Here is a 21364-nt window from a genome sequence, read left to right as displayed (position 1 = left end):
ACATTTGCATCCTTTTCATCTTTGGCTTTCCTTTAAGAGGTTATTTAATTTCTAGAATAATTTTAGTAGAAGAGCAGGAATTAGTCCTTATAGATTCCATATTATTATGAGTATGTTGAACTCAACTCTACCTTGTGGTGGGTAGACACCGTAAACTACTTTGTTCTTTTCAAATTATGAAGTATTTCAAGCATACAGACAAGTATTGAGAATACTGTAAGGGATACCCTAAGATTATTAGAAATTATTTTCGATACCGGTATACATATATCAGAAGATAAGGTATGGGAAATGTTTTACTACAACGAAAAGGCATTAAATCCATGGCATTTCTGTTACTCCAGTTCTTCTGTTCAAAATGAAGCTAATATGCTATATGAAACACCCATTCACGCTTCCCTTTTACTTTCTGGGACAAAGTGAAACAAGGCTTCTCCCTGCAGGACCTCATTTGACATGAGATCCTCCCAAGCACCTTAGCTGGGCCCCTGTTCTCTTTGTTTATTGCAATGGGAGCCTTTAGATCTTTTGCATTCGGGAGCTCCTAGATAATATTCGTGCTGCAGGTGTAAAGCCTTCCTCCTTCAAAACGTAAGCTGCTGAACTATTTACAGTCTTTTTTTCACCATTATCAAAAACCAATTGACCTCAACTAACTCTGTTTATCTGACTTTTTCTTTTTAAGTAAGAAGTAGAACTGATCACATGCATATCACGGCTTCAGACAGCTAGCTAACCTCTCTGACCTTAACCATCTCAAAAGCAGTATATAAAAGCAGTAATAAAAATTACTCTTCTAATAGATGAAATAGTTTCCATATAAATCCAATGAAATGAAAATAAAAATGAGTCTCATGTTAAATATGGAGACAAAATGAAAGGGCAGTTGACACAAAACGCCCCCCAAAGCAAAACCAAAATAAAGTCAAAAAAAAAAAAAAGAGAAAAAGAAAAGCCCACTACAATTATTGTAATATAAAGAAGGTCAGAGAAATACAATACTTTGTAGAATAACCAAAGATGTGCTTATTTTATCAAAAGTGAAAGTTCAAAATACTAAAGGTAATATCGCTACTGCAGAGGTATGGAAAATTCTAGACAGACAATGGGAAATACTTTTTCAAATTGTATTTTATATTAATTGTATTGAATTAACATTAGTATACAACACTATGATTCAGAAAAGGGGTTCATACCTTTTCAGGTGTATCTTACGACACCACAGCCACCACCAAGGCAGCCCTCGTCCTCCATAGTTCATTGGGCCCCCTCTACACTGATCCCACCCTTACCCTTACCATATGGTAGTCTCAACATCACAGTCGGTTTTTCTAGGGTTGTTTTCATTTGGTTTTGTCTATTCCTTTGTTTTATTTTCCTATATTCCATATGTGAGTGAAATCATTTGTTATTTTATCTTTCTCCTGACTTCATTTAGCAGAGTCTCCTCCAGTTCCATCCATGTTGCTGGAAATGATTTAATTTTTTTTCAAAATAGCTGAGTAGTATTCTTTACATACCACATATTCTTAACCTACTGTGTCACTGGTTAACTAAGTGTTCTATGATACTTAGTTTGTTTCTGTAACTTAGCTATTGTGAAATAATTCTGCAGTGAACATAGCAGTGCATATGTCTTTGAATTAGTCTTTTTGCATTTTTTGGGAAGATACTTGTGAGTGGAATTGCTGGGTCATATAGTAGATCTATTTTTAATATTTTGAGAAACACCATACTGTTTTTCTATAGGGGCTGGACTGGCCTACTGTTCCTACCAACAGTGTAGGAGGGTTCTTTTTCTCCACACCCTGCTAAACATTTGTTTCTGGTCTTCTTGATAAGGGCCATTCTCACAGGTGTGAGGTGGTATCTCATTGAGTTGCATTTTCCTGATAGGAGATGGACATTTTTTCATGTGCCTGTTGGCCATTATATGTCTTCTTTGGAGAAGTATCTTTTTAGCTCTTCTGCCCATTTTTTTGATTAGGTTCTTTTGTTGTTGTTGTGTGAATTCTTTGTAGATCTTGATCAGTCCTCAAACATTGAGAGGTTTTAAAATGACAGTACTGTGACAGTGTAGTTACCAGAAAAGTAAGCCCATAAAAAGCATGGTATTAGTATGTGGTGTGTCGGAAAAGAATACTCAAAAGTGACGCAAAACAAAAGACCTAGACATAGTGGTACAAATCAGTTCTAAATGAAACTTGTAATGTTCCTAAAACTACTTTGTACTCTAGTAATAATTGGTTTTGTCGTTTGGCCTAGAAAATAAAATGAAAAATAGTTTAAGTTTCATTAAGTATAGATCAGTGCATGACTATATACCCACCATCTATCTATAAGAAGTAAAATGCTCATTGTTACATTAGCTTTATTTGCTTTGAAGGAGAAATTCCAGTTAGTGTGACTGATACGAAAAGTGCATATAGTTTTTAAGTCATGTTTGCCAGTTATTTGGCTTTGAAGTGGTTTTTGTCACGATGGAATTGATATACCTGTGTATATCATTGTGTTTTTCTAACTTGCCAAAAGGAATCTCCAATTAAGTTTAAGAAAAAAATTAAAATTTAAGAGTAATTAAGCCTTTCTTTTGCATTGGGGATTAAATGCATTGAACAGAAAAAATAGTAAAAATGATTTAAAATGAAGTTAAATTGAATTCCCTAGCAAAGTTCAAATTTGGCCTATTTAATTGCTAAAAAATGCCAACAGTTTGAATAGTAATAAAAACACAGAATATGCACAATTACTTGTGAGTCCTTATATATGGCTAAAGATAATTCCCTGTGGTCATGGGTTTCATACTTAGTAAACATTAAATTACTACAGCTCTGATACGGTAGTTTATAATCCATTATTACCTCATAGTTACCATTATTAGACTTTGGAAAATATGTATTCCAACCATTGTCTACAGAAGGGATAAATATTAGGTTTAGTGGACATATGAACTCTTTTGTAAATTTGTTTATTTTAGTGAATAAAAAATATGTTAAATATATTATTGAATAGTTACGGTATTGATGTATTATTTCAATCATTGGCAAGTAATAGCATTACTTGTGAAGAGAAAGGAGGGGGAAAATTGTAAACTAAACTGTAAGCTAAAGGATTTAAGAGACACAACAATTGCCTCTATGGATTTTGTTTCAATATGGGTTATATCAGAACATTTCAAAAACCACTTAGGAGATAATTGAGGAAATTTAGGCACTGATAGGTACATAATTGATGTTATAAGGAAGTTATTACTAATTTATTGTGGCTATTAAAATTATCTTGGTTTATGTTTTAAAAGGGACTCTGTCGACAATATGGAATTGTTGACAAGTGGTATGGTATCTGAAATTTGCTTCAAAATAATCCAGAGTGGTGGGATAAAGGTTGGGTGAATATAGAACTGAAACATGATCTGCCATATGTTAATTTAATTTTCAAAAGTTTGGAATTTTTCATAATAAAAAGAAAAAAATTAACATCATTCAAAGAATAACCATGGCTTTAGGTGACACTGCTTTGTAACATTTAATTCAGAAGCATGGATGGACATGAGCTACACACATAGACTCATTATAAGCATATCTAATGTGTAAGTGTTGTTTTTTTTTCCCCCCCCAGAGCTGAAGCCATTTATTTGAACTTGGATAATTAACATCTAAATGCTTGATTCACAAAACTACTGGAGTCCTATAGTCAAGATTAGATGATCCAAGTTACCACCAAGGAATTACTGTGTAGAATCTTACGGTAAGATTATATGGTAACTATTCTAAAGGCTGAATATTGACAATTAGGTCTAAAGTAGTTTTAGTTGGTATTCTTTATGGATTAGCTGCTATTAGTTTTTTAATCCTATAATTATTATACCAGTAGTTCAAAGCTTGCTGATCGATCAAAGACCTTAGAAATATTAATAGGCAAACTAGGCTTTAAGGCACTTCTCATAGATTCAGCTAGTAATGGAGCCCATTAAGTGACTAGAATGCCATGCTTTTCCTCTTTCAGTATGTTCACGGGTGGATCCTCTGGAAGATGTTGCTGAAAAGGGGCTTGGCTTCCAGAATATTTGTTAGGGATCAACACCTATAAAGAGAGAATGTTGGAATGCCTGTTAGGCAGAGGAAATTGAAACTGCAATGCAGATTCAGCAAAACCTTGGTCAACACCACAGGGGAGGATGGTAGTTGTTTCTTTCCTTTCATAAATTGTAAATTTCTTGGGGTTAGAGATTCATTTTTGGTGTCGCTGTATCTTGCCTGGGCTATTTTAGTAGATGCTCACTATGGAATAGTGGCCAGATGAAGGAAATCTGAGGAAAATTTGTGGTCTCTGTATGACACCTAATTTTTGCCCTTCCTTTCTCCAGTTTTGTAAGTGTAGTTTAGAACGGTGGGGTTAGTGGTGACACAAATGGTTGTCTCGTAGGTCATGAATGAAGGTGAAGGTAACTCACCCTCTATAATTAGTGCATGTTATGTTTCTGGTCTCCATATATAAGGAGGGGCCTGTGGAAAACCACAGGCATCAGTTGTAAAGAAGACAGAATCATATCTGTAAAAAGGAAAAAAAATCTTGGAAGATTTGGTAACTTCTAGCCTTACTAGACATATGGATTATGGTTCTACCCAGTTGTTTTTTCTATGTGTGGCAAATAGGCTAATTGGATATGAATTTTTAATTTTTATGTTGCAATATTAATAGGGAATCTACCTTTTAGAACTTTTTTTAAAATCAATACTTTTTCTCCAGTAGCTACGCTCCTGCTATTAATAATTTCTTGCAAGACATTTAAGCATTTACTTGACTTCTTCTGCCCCCCCTTTTTACTGTACAAATTATGAGACAGGATTTGTATTAAATTCTGATTTTTTTCTGAACCTCAATACAATATTTTAATGCTTTACATACAGAGAGCCTTCAATTAATATATTTTAAATCAATGAAAGAAAGAATAATTAACTTCATAGTCAGTGTGGTCGAAGAATAATACTAAAAACTCAGCAGTTCACAAGAAAAATTTAGTTATTTTTACGTGACATTTCCCCCTGTGATATCTATGTAGACAATTTTGTGCTTCATCTTTTATAACATGTAAATTATTCTCTGTGTGTTGATTATTGGAAGAATGAGATTGTTCTTGTGTTTTACTCAGTGAATCAGATTTGCTTTTTATTACAAAAATGTGTGTTCTTCAAAGTTATAAATACTACTTATGGAATTTTCACCATATTCTCTTTGTGCACTTAGCACCCCCACCAGGCAAAGGAAGGGAGAAAAAAAGATAATCGGAGGTTTTTTTTTCTTTTTTTTTTGATAATCGGAGTTTTTAAAGTCTTATAGAGGCACTTTTCACTGGCATATTTATCATATGAATTACATTAAAGACAATAGAATCAGCTACCTTTGCTGTCTTTTAATAATATGTAATTGAATACTCAATTATTTGAAATAAATTAGTAATGTTTACCAGGCTTATTGAATTAAATATTTGTACTTTAAATTCTTCAACTTTATATTCTTAGATCCATATATTTTAAATTAGAAATTTTTTTTGTTAATTCATGCCAAGGCTTCTACTGCTAATATTGATAGTTATGATGGATTGTAATGAATTTTTTATATTAAAAGTACATAGGAATGTTTATAATACAGTAGGAAGTTTTCCTCCTTTTTTTGTGTCCTGTAAAATGTGATGTTCCTGAGGTCCACTATTGAATTTTCAGAATGGTAAAAATTATCTTTTGAACCAAGTTACAAGTTACTCTTTTATACTTCCCTATAAGTCTATTTATTTAAAAGGAAGACATACCTCATAACAAAGTAAATTTGTCTTAACAATGTCAAAGTGTAGATTTTCAAAGTTTAAATGTTAAACTAGATTGGATGCTAAACATTTTATGGTCTTGATATTGCTGGTAACGCCTGTTGTGCATATACACATGTGTGTGTTTGTGAAGTGCAGTTTCATGCCGTATAGCTGTTGGGTTTCTTATCAGTGTAACCAGCAAATGTCCTAAAAATCAGCTTGAAAACAGCTGGCAGTTGACCTAGTGGTATTTGGCACCTCCTAAATTCACATGACGTTTCTTGCTCTTTGATACAGAGTACCTTAACCTCTAATCCAGGAAGTTGGTGTAAGCACCTTTTTTTGTTCTAGTGGGTCTAGTAATGTCCAAGAACCTTAAAAATGGATTTTTTAAAAAGGGTGATCCCTCCCCTTCTTTCGGGAGATGTGGTTTTGGATACTACGGATTGTTTCCAGCAAACTTCCCCAAGATTAGTTAAGATGAGACGTCTTAGTGTGCATTCAGCAGAGAAGACTGTAGGTGAGGAAGACGGAAGCAATTTGTGTCATGATAATTATGACAAACACCAACACCAGCAACTAGGTAAAGTACAATTATGTTATTCTCCATCTTTTAAAAAGTATTTCAGGAAAGTACAGTTGTTTTACAAGAATGAATTCTAGTGAGCATATATCTTGATTTTGAAAGTCAAGTTTAAATTAAAAAATACAATGAGGTAAATATTTAGTTGGCCTCATTTTTTTTTTTTTAGCATCAACATTTTTGCCTCAGGTTTAGATAAATATTGATGCTGTGAGTCAAGATAAAAGTATCAATAAGATAAACAGTTTTGGTGATCTTTGGAAAATATTTTGATGTATTAACTGAAAAAATTTTTATTGTCAAATGGGAGTTTTATTTATCTGTATAGATAACACTTAAATTTTGTTAAAAATATATCCCATTCTTTTGTTCTAGAGATGATGAATATTTAGGGATGAAATTATAAAAGTTACATTTTTAAATATAATGATGATGGTTGTGTCACCAGTCCCTTTGTTTCACATAATCCAGCAAAATTTAACTTGATGCCTTTTAGAATTTGAGAAGATGATATACAATATGTGGTAGGAGAAAAGTCACTTTTATATACAATAACTAGCAAATATTAAAGGAAAGGAAAATGCTCTAGGAAGAAGATGGAAAATTGCTTTATGTTTAAACATTTTTGACTGCAACACTTGAAAATGTTAAAATGTTTTATTTGATTATGAATATTTTTATTTTAGAGAATAAATAGCTGCTCATATAAATTAATATGTTGTGTAAAGAAGTTTCTGCAATTTTATGTATATTATACCCAAAGCTCTTGCATACTTTAATATGTACATATGTATCTTTAATTTAAACATGAGATTTACTATCCAAACTTTTTTGATACTTTTTGTTTAACTCCTCTTAACCATCCTTTTCTGCTTGAAAATGCTCCCAATTGTGTGGCTCTAGTAATTTACTCAGTCCTTTACTGATGAGCATTTATAATGACTTTCATTTGTAGTTGTTAAGAATAACTATGTAGTAAATATCCATTTGTCCTTTCTATGACTGCTGCTCAGTATGCATTTCTGTGTGCATTTTAAACTTTGATAGACAATGCTGATAAGGTTCCCACCGCAGAATGAGTGTCTTTATTTCTTTGTATTTTCCTTAATACTACTTCTTTGCCAGTATTAAAAAAAAGAGGGTCATATTTTACGAGAAAAATACTCTCTGTTTTAAAAATATCAACAGTAGAAGAGAAAGGATAAGGAACTTTTAAGCTGTAAAAATAAAATACCTGTCAGTAATCTACAATGTACTGGTATTAGAAGTCGTCGCTTTATTATACTCTTCATTCATTTAGGAACATGAAGTGGAGAATTTCATTTAAAATCTGTAAATCATTCAGCATTTATTTTATGTTCAACAGTGTATGCATGCATAAATGAAAATATGACTATATTAACATAAATTTTGTGAAAAATTTACTTTGTCTTTAACTTTTCTTTCTTTTTTTTTTTTGGTGGGACCCTCGCCAGTGGCTTGGGAACGAACCGGCGCTGCAGAGGCTGCGGGCAGCCTCGCAGCCCAGTGCTCAACTGCTGCGCTACCAGGGGAGGCCCTGTCTTTAACTTTCATTATTGAATTAATTATTTTTTTTCTTCAATGTATCCCAGCTTCTGTGGTTGGACTTGACATTTTAATGCAATAGGCCATGGTCATTAGTTAAACTGATTCCTTTTTTGTAAGAGACCTCTTACACATTTTTAAATATAACATACAGTTTAAAAAGTACAATTTATATTAATTACAAGTATGCACTCAGCTTAATGATTAAGAATTTCCCATACTGGGCCTCCCCTGGTGGCGCAGCGGTTGAGCGCTGGGCTGCAAAGCTGCCCATAGCCTCTGCAGTGTCGGTTCGATCCCCGGCCACCTGTGAGGGTCCCACATGGTGCTCAGACCTCTCCTGCCGCCCGCTGCTCCCCTCAGCAGTGTATTTTGTCAGTCTGCCTGTTCTGCTCCCTACTCTGGTGAATTCTCTCACCCTCCCGCGCTTCTGACTGTACCCAGTGCTTGTATAAATAAAATAAATAAATAAATAAATAAATAAATAAATAATTCTTTAAAAAAAAAAAAAAAAGAATTTCCCATACTATATATCTTTACTGATCATAGTCAAACCAAAATTGCAGACTAATAAATATGTTGTTTGAAATTTCAGAGAGGGCAGATTCTTTGTAAAACTACTTTCCCAATTTTTCTCTTAAAAAATAAAATTCAACTTGCCACTTTCATTAAAATTAATTTAAAGGATTCTTGGCCATTGAAAACAGTATTTCAGTAGGAAAAAAATTTAGTTCCAGTATATATGTTAAGCATTACTTTTTGAAACTCATAGTTCTTTGGTGTTAAAATGTCTGGTTCTTAAATTTCAATTTATCCAAGTCCTTTCTGTGAATCTCACATTTATGTTGTCTATAAGAATAAAACCCATGTGACTTGCACCAGTCTATACATAGACTACTTGCCACTTCAGCAGGAATGAATTTTATTTCCTGTTTACTGGTGATTCTGGGATAGAGGTTTATGCAGATGTTTAGCCAGAAGTCAAGCAAATATGTTCACTTTTAGGATGTTAGTTTTGTTCTTTTAACTTGAAAGGAGAAATCAAGAGTATGAAGGGATTTTATATCAGAAATGCAAAGAAGGAAATGATATGTCATCTCATAACTTAGTACTTCAATCAGTTGTTCCTCTAATTTTTTTTTTTTAATTGATTTGCCGCTAGTTCATGTAGCAGTATACTCTGGGCAGTACAGCCTCACACCACCATGTGAAAGTGCCTTACTCGCCCTCCAGCAAAGCTCCAGTGCCACAGCCCTATCAGGTTCCCTCCCCAAGCTGTCCTGTCCTCCCTCCCCCCTCCATAATAGTCTGTTATTCATAATCTAAGAATTCTTGTTGCTTTGCTGGTTAGTTCTCTTTATTTATATTCTACAAAGGAGTGAGACCATCCAGTAACGGTCATCTTCTGATTTATTTCACTTACATAATCCCCTTAGGAGCTGAGTAGTATTCTATTGAGTGTATATTCAGATTTTTTTATCCAGCTATCTGTCAGTGGACTGGTTCTTTGTACTGGCTGTTGTGGATAATGATGCTGCTATGGATATAGGACTGCAACTTCTTTAATTCAGAACTTCATAAAGTTATTTCAGAGGAATGTTAGATAAGATTTTAATATGGATCGATAATTATATTTTGAAGAGGATCAATTGAAACTAAAGTAGTTCGTAATATATAGAAGCATACTTACCTGCTACTTCTAACTCCAGAAATACTTATATGATGGCTTATGGTTTTTTTTTTTTTTTTTTTAAAGATTTGTTTATTTATTTATACAAGCACTGGGTACAGTCAGAAGCGCGGGAGGGTGAGAGAATTCACCAGAGCCAGAGGGGAGAGCAGAGCAGGCAGAAGGACCGAAGTACACTGCTGAGGGGAGCAGCGGGCGGCAGGAGAGGTCTGCGCGCCATGTGGGACCCTCCTTCGGTGGCCGGGGAGCAGCTGGGATCGAACCGGCACTGCAGAGGTTGAGGGCAGCTTCGCAACCCAGCGCTCAACCTCTGCGCCACCGGGGAGGCCCGCTTATGGTTTTTTTTTAATGACTCCCTTTTACCATTTCTGCTCCACCTGGTTGTGGATTTACTTGGTTGTGTTTTAAACCTAATGTGTTTATGGCAATTATACTTAAATTGTGATTGTGTAACTAGTATACATAATACAGTGAAGAATGAGGCTGAAAAGATTTGTTTCAGTGTAAACAAAGTTGAATGCGTTGGTCAGACTCCATAAAGGTGAATTCCTAAAAAAAAATTTCCTTTTGAATTACATGTATGCCAGAGGAAGGTACAAGATTGGAAAGATTTTGCGCTGAGATACCTTCAATTTCTCACTCTACCTTGAAGAAATTGAAACTGGTAATAAATCAGCAGTTTTACTTTAAGAGACATGGACTTGGCAGTAAGTCAAAAGACTGGGAAATGAATACAGATTTTACTTTTTAAGTAAACATAAAATGTGTAGTGAACCTATTTGATCGTTTCCTCTCTGATCCATATTTAATGAAGGTTTTGATTAAATGATTAGCTAACAGTTTCAATTTATATGGTCATATAATGTAATATTGTTAAAGGAGTGAATCGTTTATTTACTATCCCATCTTCCTTTAAAAAGGAAATAAAATGTTCATGGGTTTTCACTGATGTAATCTTAAGTATAAGATGCTTACACACCTATCCATTTTTTTTTGTGTGTAGAGTCTTAATTAGGTGACTGGAGACTGATTTTACTGATTAAATATTAGTAGGATTGGCACAAATAGTAATATTCTATTGTCATAAACATCGGTTGGGAGAAAATGCCCTTCACTGAGTCAGAATATACTATTAATACAATGTTGTCTGACTGTTGAAGAACAATGAGTGATAGGCCTGGTCACGAGTCAGAACATAAGAATCAGACAGTGTGTTTCCACAGACTCCTGTTGTGACAGCTGCAAAGTCCTTGCATCCCCAGGATTGGGCTATTTTTACTCTGATGGAATCAACTTAATTTTATTGTTCATTCTGTTTAGAGTCAAAAATAAATGAATGTCAATATATTATGAGATTGAGTTTTGCAATTCACCAAGAACAGAGAATAGTACATTGAACAAAAGAGAATATGTATCAATATGAAAGGATGAAAGAGAATTTTGTGTACCTTCTGTATTATGGGCCCTGTTTATCAGTAACTTAAATGGGCTCACTTGTCTCCCTATTTAGTGCATGCTTGTTCTTCCCCAACCCCCTAAATAGAATATAATTTGAGCATGAACTTTGTTCTGCCTACTGATGTCCTCTAGGGCTTGGAGCATAATAGTTGCTCAGTAAATATTGGTTTACTTAGTGAATGTTAGCTCTAAGTCCTCTTAAACCCAGGAAAATAGGTCATCATACCAAGTTTTAAACATTCAAAGAGGTTTAACCACATATTATTTGAGGATTTCCGGCTAAAGTAGGCTAGCCAGGCCATTATTTGAAAGTTAGTCATTTGCTCTTTGTACTTCATCTCACTGCAGTGTTGTTTGATGTTTCGAACTTTTTATATGTAGCATATTAATTTAAAAGACTAGTGTATCACGTTTTATTGCTCAACTAAAGAGCAGTTACCCTTTTTTGGTGCTTTTGTTTTAATTTAAGTTATATTTCAATAGGGAAAATCTTCAGTTCCGGTAGATATTAAGCATTAATTAGTCTTTGAGACCCTTTCACTTTTTTGAACAGTTGATAATTACTTTTATAACTCAGCTAGTTAGATAAGCTGATTAAGTGAATAGCTTTTTCACATGATTTTTACAAAAACAATTAGAGACACACGTTGAGATACCATTGAATTTTGTTTCAAAGTGTTAATGACTCCATAGATGGAAGCAACAGGATAGTGTCCTGGTATACCTCTGTTAACATATTCAGCACAGACCAAAATGGAGTTTTTATAAAATTCTTAAAAATTCACCCAAAAAGTATTTAGCTTGCTATCTATGTTTGATTAGTAAATTAAATATAGGGAGATGCTAACTGCTACTAACTAGATTTTTGAATACATGATTTTTAGTTTTGTGATGTGAGAATTCTCAAGGTAAAGGGAAGGTGATGGAAGAACCTATAGGCATGAAGGGAGACAGTCAGCAATATATTGAGAAAGGGGTGGAGTGGGGCTTTGATAAGACTGAGCTTATCAAAAGCTGGGCTTTGTATGTCCTGGAATAACCCATTCCAGGTCAGTTAACCTCACCATCGATGTGAATGATATTTTCTCTGTAGCCTTTTTTTCAAGATTACAAACATTGTCAACAAATGGTGGCTATTATTATAAAAGCTTCTGAATTTTTTATTTGGTTGTAATTAAAAATTTTCCTTGGAGCATCCTATCAGAAAAAAAAACTCTAGAAATTTAGGTATAGTTTTTTTTGTGCATATTAAAAAAAATGTTTAACACATGAGTCATAGCTCGGTGGCAGTTTGGGACCTTGTTGCAATACCTTTTCCTGTGCTTCCTTCTTTGTCCATAGTGTATGCCTTTCCAGAGAACTACTGCCAAATGATGGTGTGATTCAGATACATACAAAGGTTTTTGGAAGTTACTGCACCAGTATTATTTCGGTTACTCCTATTGGTTGTTTTTAAAGTTAGCCTAACATTTCTTAAAAACGGTAATTTTAGAGTGCATCCTCAAGCTACATGTATGCATGTATTTAAAGACTGGGGCAGATAAGAATGATTAGAATATTAAGGTTAGGATCTTCTTTGGATTTTAGGTAGGACTTGGAAGAAGCTTATTCAGATAAAGATGTTTCTAGCTCCTTTTAAAAGGGATTTGGTTTAGAAAACCTAAATAAGGGACCAGGAAAAACACTAATTAATACAAAGTAAAAATCAAAATCAACAAGCAACCATAAACCAGAGACACACTATGGAGGGGGAGGGGGAGGGGAGAGGAAGGACTAGGATCAAAATAAGGGGGGTGCAATTGTATGGGGAATATAACCAAAATGGTAATGCATACATTGTGCAAAAATGAAAAATGATGTAAGAATTATATGAAATAAAATATTAATTAAAAAAATAAAGGGGGTTGGAATAGTTTCCTTTCTGTCCCACCTGGTCACAGTTTCCTAGTCACAGAACTGATATTTACCCAGTGTGTACCAGTATGGTGATGCTGGTTGTTAACATTATCATATCAGTCTGCTGTTCCATTTTCCTCTTCCCCAAGTGCTCCTGCTGCTTCGGTCTCCTGCCCCTATGTCAAGACCCTCTTGGGCCACCCCAGGATTCATCAGCTAAAAGGTGAGACCTAGGACCACCAGAGCTCCCAGGACCGACTCACCTCCACTCTGAGGCTGGGCTAGTTCTAGTTGTCCAGTTTCTATACCTTCCTGGTGTTTGACTGTTTTTATATTTATCCCTACTCATTCTCACCTAAGAGCAAAAGGAGGTATTATATCTAAGATAAAACAGTTGAAATAAAAGGGGGATAAGACAAATGTATCATTAAATATCAGGCAAAATACTGAAAATAACAAAGGTATGAAAAGATGAATAAGAACATAAAAATAATATCTCTGAAGGTGCGTTTAAAAAAAAAAAGCACACAGTAAAATAGGTGACGATGATTAAAGCAAAACTTACATTTAAAATGTAACTAAAAGAATATGCTGGGAAAGTTAAACCAAAAGAAAGTATGCCATAAAGGGAATTCAGCAGGCAACATTCAGTCCAAGGGTTAACTCCACCCAAGTACAAGTATTGGCCTTTGAGTTGTGGCGACTCTAGATTGTTGTAAGCTTCAATCCTAGTGATATCCTAAAACTTGAACTCTGCAGGGTGAAAAGAAGTCTGTGGCACTGTCTTGGAATTGAAATAGTTTCCCTTACCCCCCTACCTCTGCTAAATTATTGTGTGTCAGGACTCTTAACTCATTGTTCTTCCATTATTCCATTTAAGAGTATCATTCCTCTTTCCAGGTTGGAAGAGTTTTGAAGGATGAGTCTTTGGGCTTACTTATGTGGGTAGCCCCAGAGTCTCTCCCCATGGGAGGCATTAATAACTGGTTAGTAAATGTTTGTTGAATGTTCCAGTCCTCTGCCTCTGGTTCTCGTCACTGGTGTGCCAGTGGAAGTTTCTACTTGTTAGTGAGAGCTGCTGTCAGTTGCCATATTTAGCTCACTGACTTTTCCTTCAAAACCATGTAGCACGTGGCTCAGTGGGCAGTGGCTCCTGAGGCAAAACCAGCCTATCATTAGTTTTGAAATTTAAAAAAGGGGGCATAAAAACCTCAAGATGAACTAACAATCTAAAATAGAATTTTGGCAAGTGTTTTCTGTAAAGGGCGAAATAGTAAATATTTTAGGTTTTTCATGCCCCAAAAGTCTCAGTCACAACTACTGAACTCAGGCATCACAGAGCTCTGGAAACTAGAGGACATGGGAATGAAGGTGTGTGGCTGAGTCCCTGACAGCTCTATTTACCAGAGCAGGTGACAAACCAGATTGGGCCAAAGTTTTCCCAGCCCCTAAGCTAGAGTATGCAAAATAATATTGCTAGGATAAATAACAGCTAAGAACTCACAGAGCTATGTGTAGATAACTTATCTGGGAAATAGAGAATGAAAATTTTTTTTTTTTTTTAATATTTATTTATTTATTTATACAAGCACTGGGTATAGTCAGAAGCGCGGGAGGGTGAGAGAGTTCACCAGAGCCAGAGTGGGGAGCAGAGCAGGCAGAAGGACCGAAGTACACTGCTGAGGGGAGCAGCGGGCGGCAGGAGAGGTCTGCACGCCATGTGGGACCCTTCGCCGGTGGCCAGGGAGCAGCCGGGGATCGAACCAGCGCTGCAGAGGCTGCGGGCAGCTTCACAACCCAGTGCTCAACCGCTGCGCCACCGGGGAGGCCCGAGAATGAAAATTTTGACGCAGGGATCCAGTATTGTCCTTAATTGCGTTTTCTATAATTCTTGGGTTAGTGTTTTGTCTGTAGTGGGTAGTAAATATTTATTGATTTGGTTTGGGGTCCAACTGTAACCTGCATTTCTTAACATCTCTGGGCATCTGTTGGTGCATTTAAACTTTGACAGATCATGTTCAGTGATCTTTCAAGCCTCAGTTACAGAAGTACCTGTGATTTTGTGACTGGTTATGGAAGTCCAGATGGTTTATTTGTTAAAAGATAACGAACGATTGTTGGCTCACCATATTTCCTGCATGCCCTCAGTATCCTGATGTGGAGTTCTGAGATGGCTGCTCTTATCAGTCATTTTGTTTTATGGACCTTTCCACAGTGGAACTCCTTGTACCTGTATCTGCCAGTAATCCCTGTTACCCATCCTGTACAAGTGTGGCTACAGTACTCTTGTTGCTTCATTTTAACCATAAACTTTTTAAAGCCTAGTCATTTTTTTTTGTTGTTGAATAAATGATCTACTAAAGGTAATCCTAGCAATCTCAGGTGATTCTCTGTAGAAAAATGGTAAATCAAGATTTGAAGATTATTTTGATTTTGATTTTTTTATTTTTAATTTTTTAAAGATTTATTTATTTATTTATACAAGCACTGGGTACAGTCAGAAGCACGGGTGAGTGAGAGAATTCACCAGAGCCAGAGCGGGGAGCAGAACAGGCAGAAGGACTGAAGTACACTGCTGAGGGGAGCAATGGATGGCAGGAGAGGTCTGCGTGCCATGTGGGACCCTCGCCTAGTGGCCGGGGATCGAACCAGCACTGCAGAGGCTGCGGGCAGCTTCACAGCCCAGCGCTCAACCGCTGCGCCCCCAGGGGAGGCCCCAGATTATCTTGATTTTAAATGTCTTTTAGAATTATGTTTTCTTAGATTCAGTATCAGAAAAAGGAACATTTCATCATTGATTTATTCATTTAAGCTATTGAAGATAATCCAGAATAGTTTTAAAGTTTACTGAAATTCTAAATTGTAAAGCTTACCTAAATTCTAAATTCCTCTTTGGCCTTTCTGTGTAAGAGTGATTTGTGATCTCTTACACTCTTACATCAGGAGAAAGTACAAGCTGGTATAAATTTTTAGTCTTTTTTTTTTTTTTTTTTTTTTTTTTAGTATTTTTTTTTTTTTTTTAATTTTTTTTTAAATTTTTTTTTTTTTTATAGAGGCATGTTTTTTTTTTTATTATTATTTATTTTTGTTTTGTTCGTTTGTTTATACATGCACTGGGCACAGTCAGAAGCGCGGGAGGGCGAGAGAATTCACCAGAGCCAGAGCGGGGAGCAGAGCAGGCAGAAGGACCGAAGTACACTGCTGAGGGGAGCAGCGGGCGGCAGGAGAGGTCTGCGCGCCATGTGGGACCGTCCTCCGGTGGCCGGGGAGCAGCCGGGGATCGAACCTGCGTCGCAGAGGCCGCGGGCAGCTTCGCAACCCAACGCTCAACCGCTGCGCCACCGGGGAGGCCCAATTTTTAGTCTATTTGATAAACTTGAAACATCTGTGGAAAGTTCATCATAAAGAATACAGAAAATGTCTTTTTACTATTAGGCTTCTCCATTTTCCCAGCTTCTAGTTTTAAATAAGTATAGATGTGTATGAAAATAATGTAAGTTATCAATAGATAATGATGTTTTATATTAGCATAAAGTATCTGTTCTTAAACTTTAATGCGCTTAAGAAGGACCTTGGTGGAACTTAGTAAAAAATAGGTTCTGATTTACTAGGTTTAGAATGGGGCTTCAAATAATATTAAGACGGTGAAGATAGGTTCATCCTAATTCCTTTTAATACAGTACTTTATGATTAAGGTTAACCATGCGTAAACATGGCCCTGTGTTAGGGACTTGCCCATTTAATTCTAGGGCACAGCCTCCTCATGTTTCCTTCCTACCCCTGCGGGTTCTCTGCTTCCTAAGTGTAACTGCTGTCCTTACATTTGGTTGCCTTTGCATCTTGTAGTCATTCTTTCCATTCCTATTTTATATTTTTTGTTTTTAAAGATTTATTTATGCATACAAGAGCTGGGGTACACGCCAGAGGTGTGGGGGGGTGAGAGGATTCACCAGAGGCAGAGTGGGGAACAGAACAGACAGACTGACTGAAATACACTGCTGAGGGGAGCAGCGGACGAGACAGGAGAGGTCTGCTGCGCCATGTGGGTAGCTCCCTGGCCAGCCGGGGGATCAAACTCGTGCTGCAGAGGCTGCGGACAGCTTCATAGGTTGCATCTTAACTCCTTGCGCCACCAGGGAGGCCCTCCTATTTTATATTCTCCTTATACTTTATTTATTATAGCCTTGCTGACTCACCCCTTTGTTTTAAAAGCAAGGTATATGAAAAAACTCACTTGAATAGTTCACCAAAGACGACTTATGCTACTCACAGTGTAGGAAGAATTCAGAAAGGCAAATACTGGTAAGAAGTCTTTTTTTTTTTAAAGATTTTATTTATTTATACATATAAGAACTGGGGTACAGCCCAGAGTTGTGAGGGGTGAGAGTGTTCACCAGAGACAGAGTGGGGAACAGAACGGGCAGATTGACTGAAGTACACTGCTGAGGGGAACAGCAGGCCAGTCAGGAGAGGTCTGCTGCGCCATGTGGGTTGCTCCCTGGCCGGGGATCGAATTTGTGCTGCAGTGACTGTGGTGAGCTTCATAGGTTGTGTCTTTACCCCTGTGCCACCAGGGAGGGCCAGTAAGAAGTCTTTATGATGGGTGCTTCAAAGATAAGGTGACCCTAGTTCTAAGTAGACCATTGTGGTTTACATCTCTGTTCCTGCATGTTGTTAGACAGTGCCTACTATGTCAATGCTTTAACAATCCATTTTATGTTCACCCTATTCATGGTTCATATAATTTTACCTGTTCTCTGTTAGTAGGATTGACTCATTGTAATGCACATACGAATTTCTTTCAAATACTCCTGTATAACATGTATTGACACTGAAAATATCTTAGTATTAGCAATTCTAGTTTCTTTTGGAGCAATGTATCTACATTGTTTATGCTGTTAAAATATAAATCCAATAGCTAGTAGCCTTTGGAATAGAAAAGTTTAAATCTGGAATTTTACTAGCAACAGCTTCAAAAATTGTTGTTTCAAGCAATTAAAATAATTCTGATGTCCAGAGTTATTAGGACTTCCAGAATCAATTTAAAATATATTATGAAGAGCAGGTTTTGTTTCACTCAGAAATAATATCTTAGCACTGTGCCAAATGATAGCAAATAGGTATGGTTTGTGAGGGCAAGGAAGAAAGTATGATTACAGGGTCTGCATGGCTTCATTTTAAGCAGAGGAAGCAATTTTTTTGTTTTTATGCATGAAATATATAAAAAGATCTTCAACGGAAAGCTAGGAACAAGTTGGACTATTAATAAATACCTAGTGTCAGGAAGGTAGCAGTAATTGTACCTTATGGTGTATACAACTAGTATAATTACTGTATAGGTAACCATGCCCAAAATTATAGTGCTCCATTAAAATGCTTCTTTACTGATTTTGTGTTGCTAATGTGAACATATTGATGCATTGGTTCAATCTGTGACATTTGTATAAAACTTGCCTTTAGTATTAAAACTGTTTATTGCTTTGACCATTAATTCAGAAATTTGATTTATACTTCTAAAACAGGCAGTTAATTTCTTCTAACTGAAGTCACATTGGTTTGCAACACTATTTTCAGGGAGTACAGGTTCACACCTCTTCACATGTATGTACCACACATTGGCCTGCAGTGCAGTCCACTGGGCCCCTTCTGCACTTAGTTCCCTCCCCCACTTAGTTCCCTCCCCCAACAACCACAGTTTTGCAGTTAGAATTCAAAGGTTTGTTTTTGTCTTTAATAAGCAGTTAATTTGGACATGACCTGAAACCTTTGTATCTGGAAGTCTAGGTGGAATTCTGACCCAACTGTTTCAGGAGTAGATTCATCTCATTACTTGTTAATTTATGCTGTAATTAAATTATTGTTTCTCCTATCTGTTGTATTTTTCTCTAGTTTACCTGAATCTACTAATCTGTGGTTATTTTTGGCCAGCATGTTCTTGAAAACAATGCATTCATTGTGCTCCCCAGCCCCCCACCCCAGTATAAAATGGAGGACAGCTAGAGAGCTTGTGGGGTTGGCTTTCTACTTTTGCCTCTGTTCTTTGCACTTCTCATCCTTTCATCCTTTGGACTTTCAAGTTTATACAGCCAAACTCTTCTTGGACATTCCACATTTAGCATCAACATCCGTCCAGTCCCCTAAGCCTGGGGGAGGGGGGTCACTTTTGAGTATTTCAGCTTATTTTTTCAATTCTATCAGTCACAAAACACATCAGAAAATACCTAGTAGGAAAAATTAGGATCTGTCTCCTTATTCCCATTATCATTGCTGCTTACAATTTTCATCTTTTTTTTAGTAGCTTTCTCTCACATCGTCAGTTAAATATCCCATTGACTTCTATTGTGTTCTCCTCAAGTTCATTCCCTGTTAATGACCTGTTTGACCTTGTTCTTGCTCAGAATCCTTGTATTATATCCCATTATCAATTTCACTATTTCTTAGTCTATGGGTATTTTGGGGATTCTTTGAGAATCTCTTCAGGTAAGTGGAAGAACCAGTGGGTGGGACTAGTGCTGTAACCTGGTCAGGCAATTACTTTGATTTCATCTGTTTTTCCTTTGGGGGAAAGTGTAAAGATTCATTCATCAGAAGGAAATCTGCCAAACAGATTTCAGACTTGGTATTGTTCCATCAGTGGCCAGTCCTGATCACTGTATCTCAATAGGTCTTCCTCTAGTTTTCACTGTTACTATCCTCCCTTTTTTGCCTTCACAGCACTGAGTTGTAATTTGTCATTTTATATTTTGCATGTATGTAGTCAGGACACATGTGTGCATTCACACACTTTATTTCTACAATTATAATCTAACCTTTCAAAGAGTACAAATACTCATTTTACTGAATAAATTGTCTTCTAGCCTCTGTCATGTCACTTCCACACAACCTTTAGGCCATTTATATTTAATTAGAAACATGGTTGGGTTTAAATCTAATTTGCTATTTATTTTCTATATGACCCATTTGTTGTCATTATCCCCCCTTTGCCTCCTTTTGGATTAATTGTGTATTTTTTCCGTATTCTAATTGATTCCACTAATGGCTTATTATCTCTTTTTAAATCTAGTTACTCTAGGGTTTACAAAATGAATGTCAAACTTAATCACAGTCTACTTTCAAATAACAGCGTAACATTTTATGTATAAGAATCTGGAACCCTATACCTTTACCTATACCTTATACTTCATCTTTTGTGCTACTATAGTCAAATATTTTTCTACATATGCTAAAAACTTGATAGCATGTTGTTAACCACTTTTGATTTAAGCAGTCAATTAACTTTTAAAAGAAGTTTAAAATGACAAAAGGACTTCTCTTTACCTGTAAATCATTTCTGGCATTTGTCATTTCTTTGTGTAGATACAAGTTTTCACCTTCTATAATTTGCTTCCTACCTCAAGAACTTCCTTTAACATTTTTTGTAGTACACATCTGTTAGTGATAAATTCTTTTTTTTTTTAAAGATTTATTTATTTATGCATACAAGAGCTGGGGTACAGGCCAGAGATGTGGGGTGGGGGGGGGGAGGTGAGAGGATTCACCGGAGACAGAGTGGTGAACAGAACAGGCAGACGGACCAAAGTACACTGCTGAGGGGAGCAGCGGGCGAGACAGGAGAGGTCTGCTGCACCATGTGGGACCCTCGCTAGCCAGCCAGGATTGAACCGGCACTGCAGAGGCTGCTGACAGCTTCACAGTGTGGTGCTCAACCGCCTGCACCACCAGCAGAGGCCCGCATGTATGTTTTGGTGTATGTTTCTTTGGTGTATGAGATTTTTGGATTAATGGGTTTATAGTCTTAATCACTTTCAGAAAATTCTTGATCACTTCTTAAAATAGTGTTTCCTTTTCACTCCTCTGAGATTCCCATTACACATTGTTAGGTAATTTGATGTTCCAAAGAACACTGAGGCTTTGTGCATTTTCCCCTGTAGTCTTCTGTCCTTCACCTTGCACAGTAACTGGTTTCATTTCTCTAAGCTTACTGATCTTTTCTTCTGCAGAATCTAATCTTTTGTTCCTACTCAGTGAATTTATTATTTTAGATATTGTTTATTTTATCTCCCAAGGTTCTATTTGAGTTTTCACATATAGTTACATTTTTCTTCATTGTGTTAATGTTTTCCTTTAAGTTCTTGAGCCTATATATAATAGCTTTCTATAGAGATCATAAGCTAATTCCATCATCTGCCTTTTCTAGATCTCCTCTATTGGCTGATTTTATAGTTCACATATCCCTGCTTTTTAATTGGATTGTAGACAGTGTAAATATGATATTGTTGATTGCTGGATTATGTTACACTCTTTTAAAGGGTATTTATTATTTCTTGTTCTGGAAGGTATTTACTTACAGATGAAGCTTGTTCTG

General features: G+C 36.2%; 1 protein-coding gene across 12 annotated transcripts in view; it reads left to right on the top strand.

Moving 5' to 3' along the window:
- Positions 1–21364, top strand: part of FRYL (FRY like transcription coactivator) — a 222153-nt gene that overhangs the window by 53686 nt on the left and 147103 nt on the right. For 10 of the 12 annotated variants that reach the window (XM_054688121.1, XM_037529430.1, XM_054688119.1 and 7 more), the window contains exon 3: positions 3619–3747. The exons of the other annotated variants lie outside the window; for them this stretch is intronic. The gene's annotated coding sequence lies outside the window, so the exon portion shown is untranslated. The remainder of the gene's footprint in view (positions 1–3618; positions 3748–21364) is intronic. 12 annotated transcript variants of the gene reach the window in all.

The sequence above is a fragment of the Talpa occidentalis genome, unplaced genomic scaffold (genome assembly GCF_014898055.3).
Source record: "Talpa occidentalis isolate TD23 unplaced genomic scaffold, MPIMG_talOcc4v2.1 talOcc4.6, whole genome shotgun sequence".
NCBI classification, from domain to species: Eukaryota; Metazoa; Chordata; class Mammalia; order Eulipotyphla; family Talpidae; genus Talpa; species Talpa occidentalis.
This window is presented reverse-complemented; position numbering and strand designations above follow the sequence as displayed.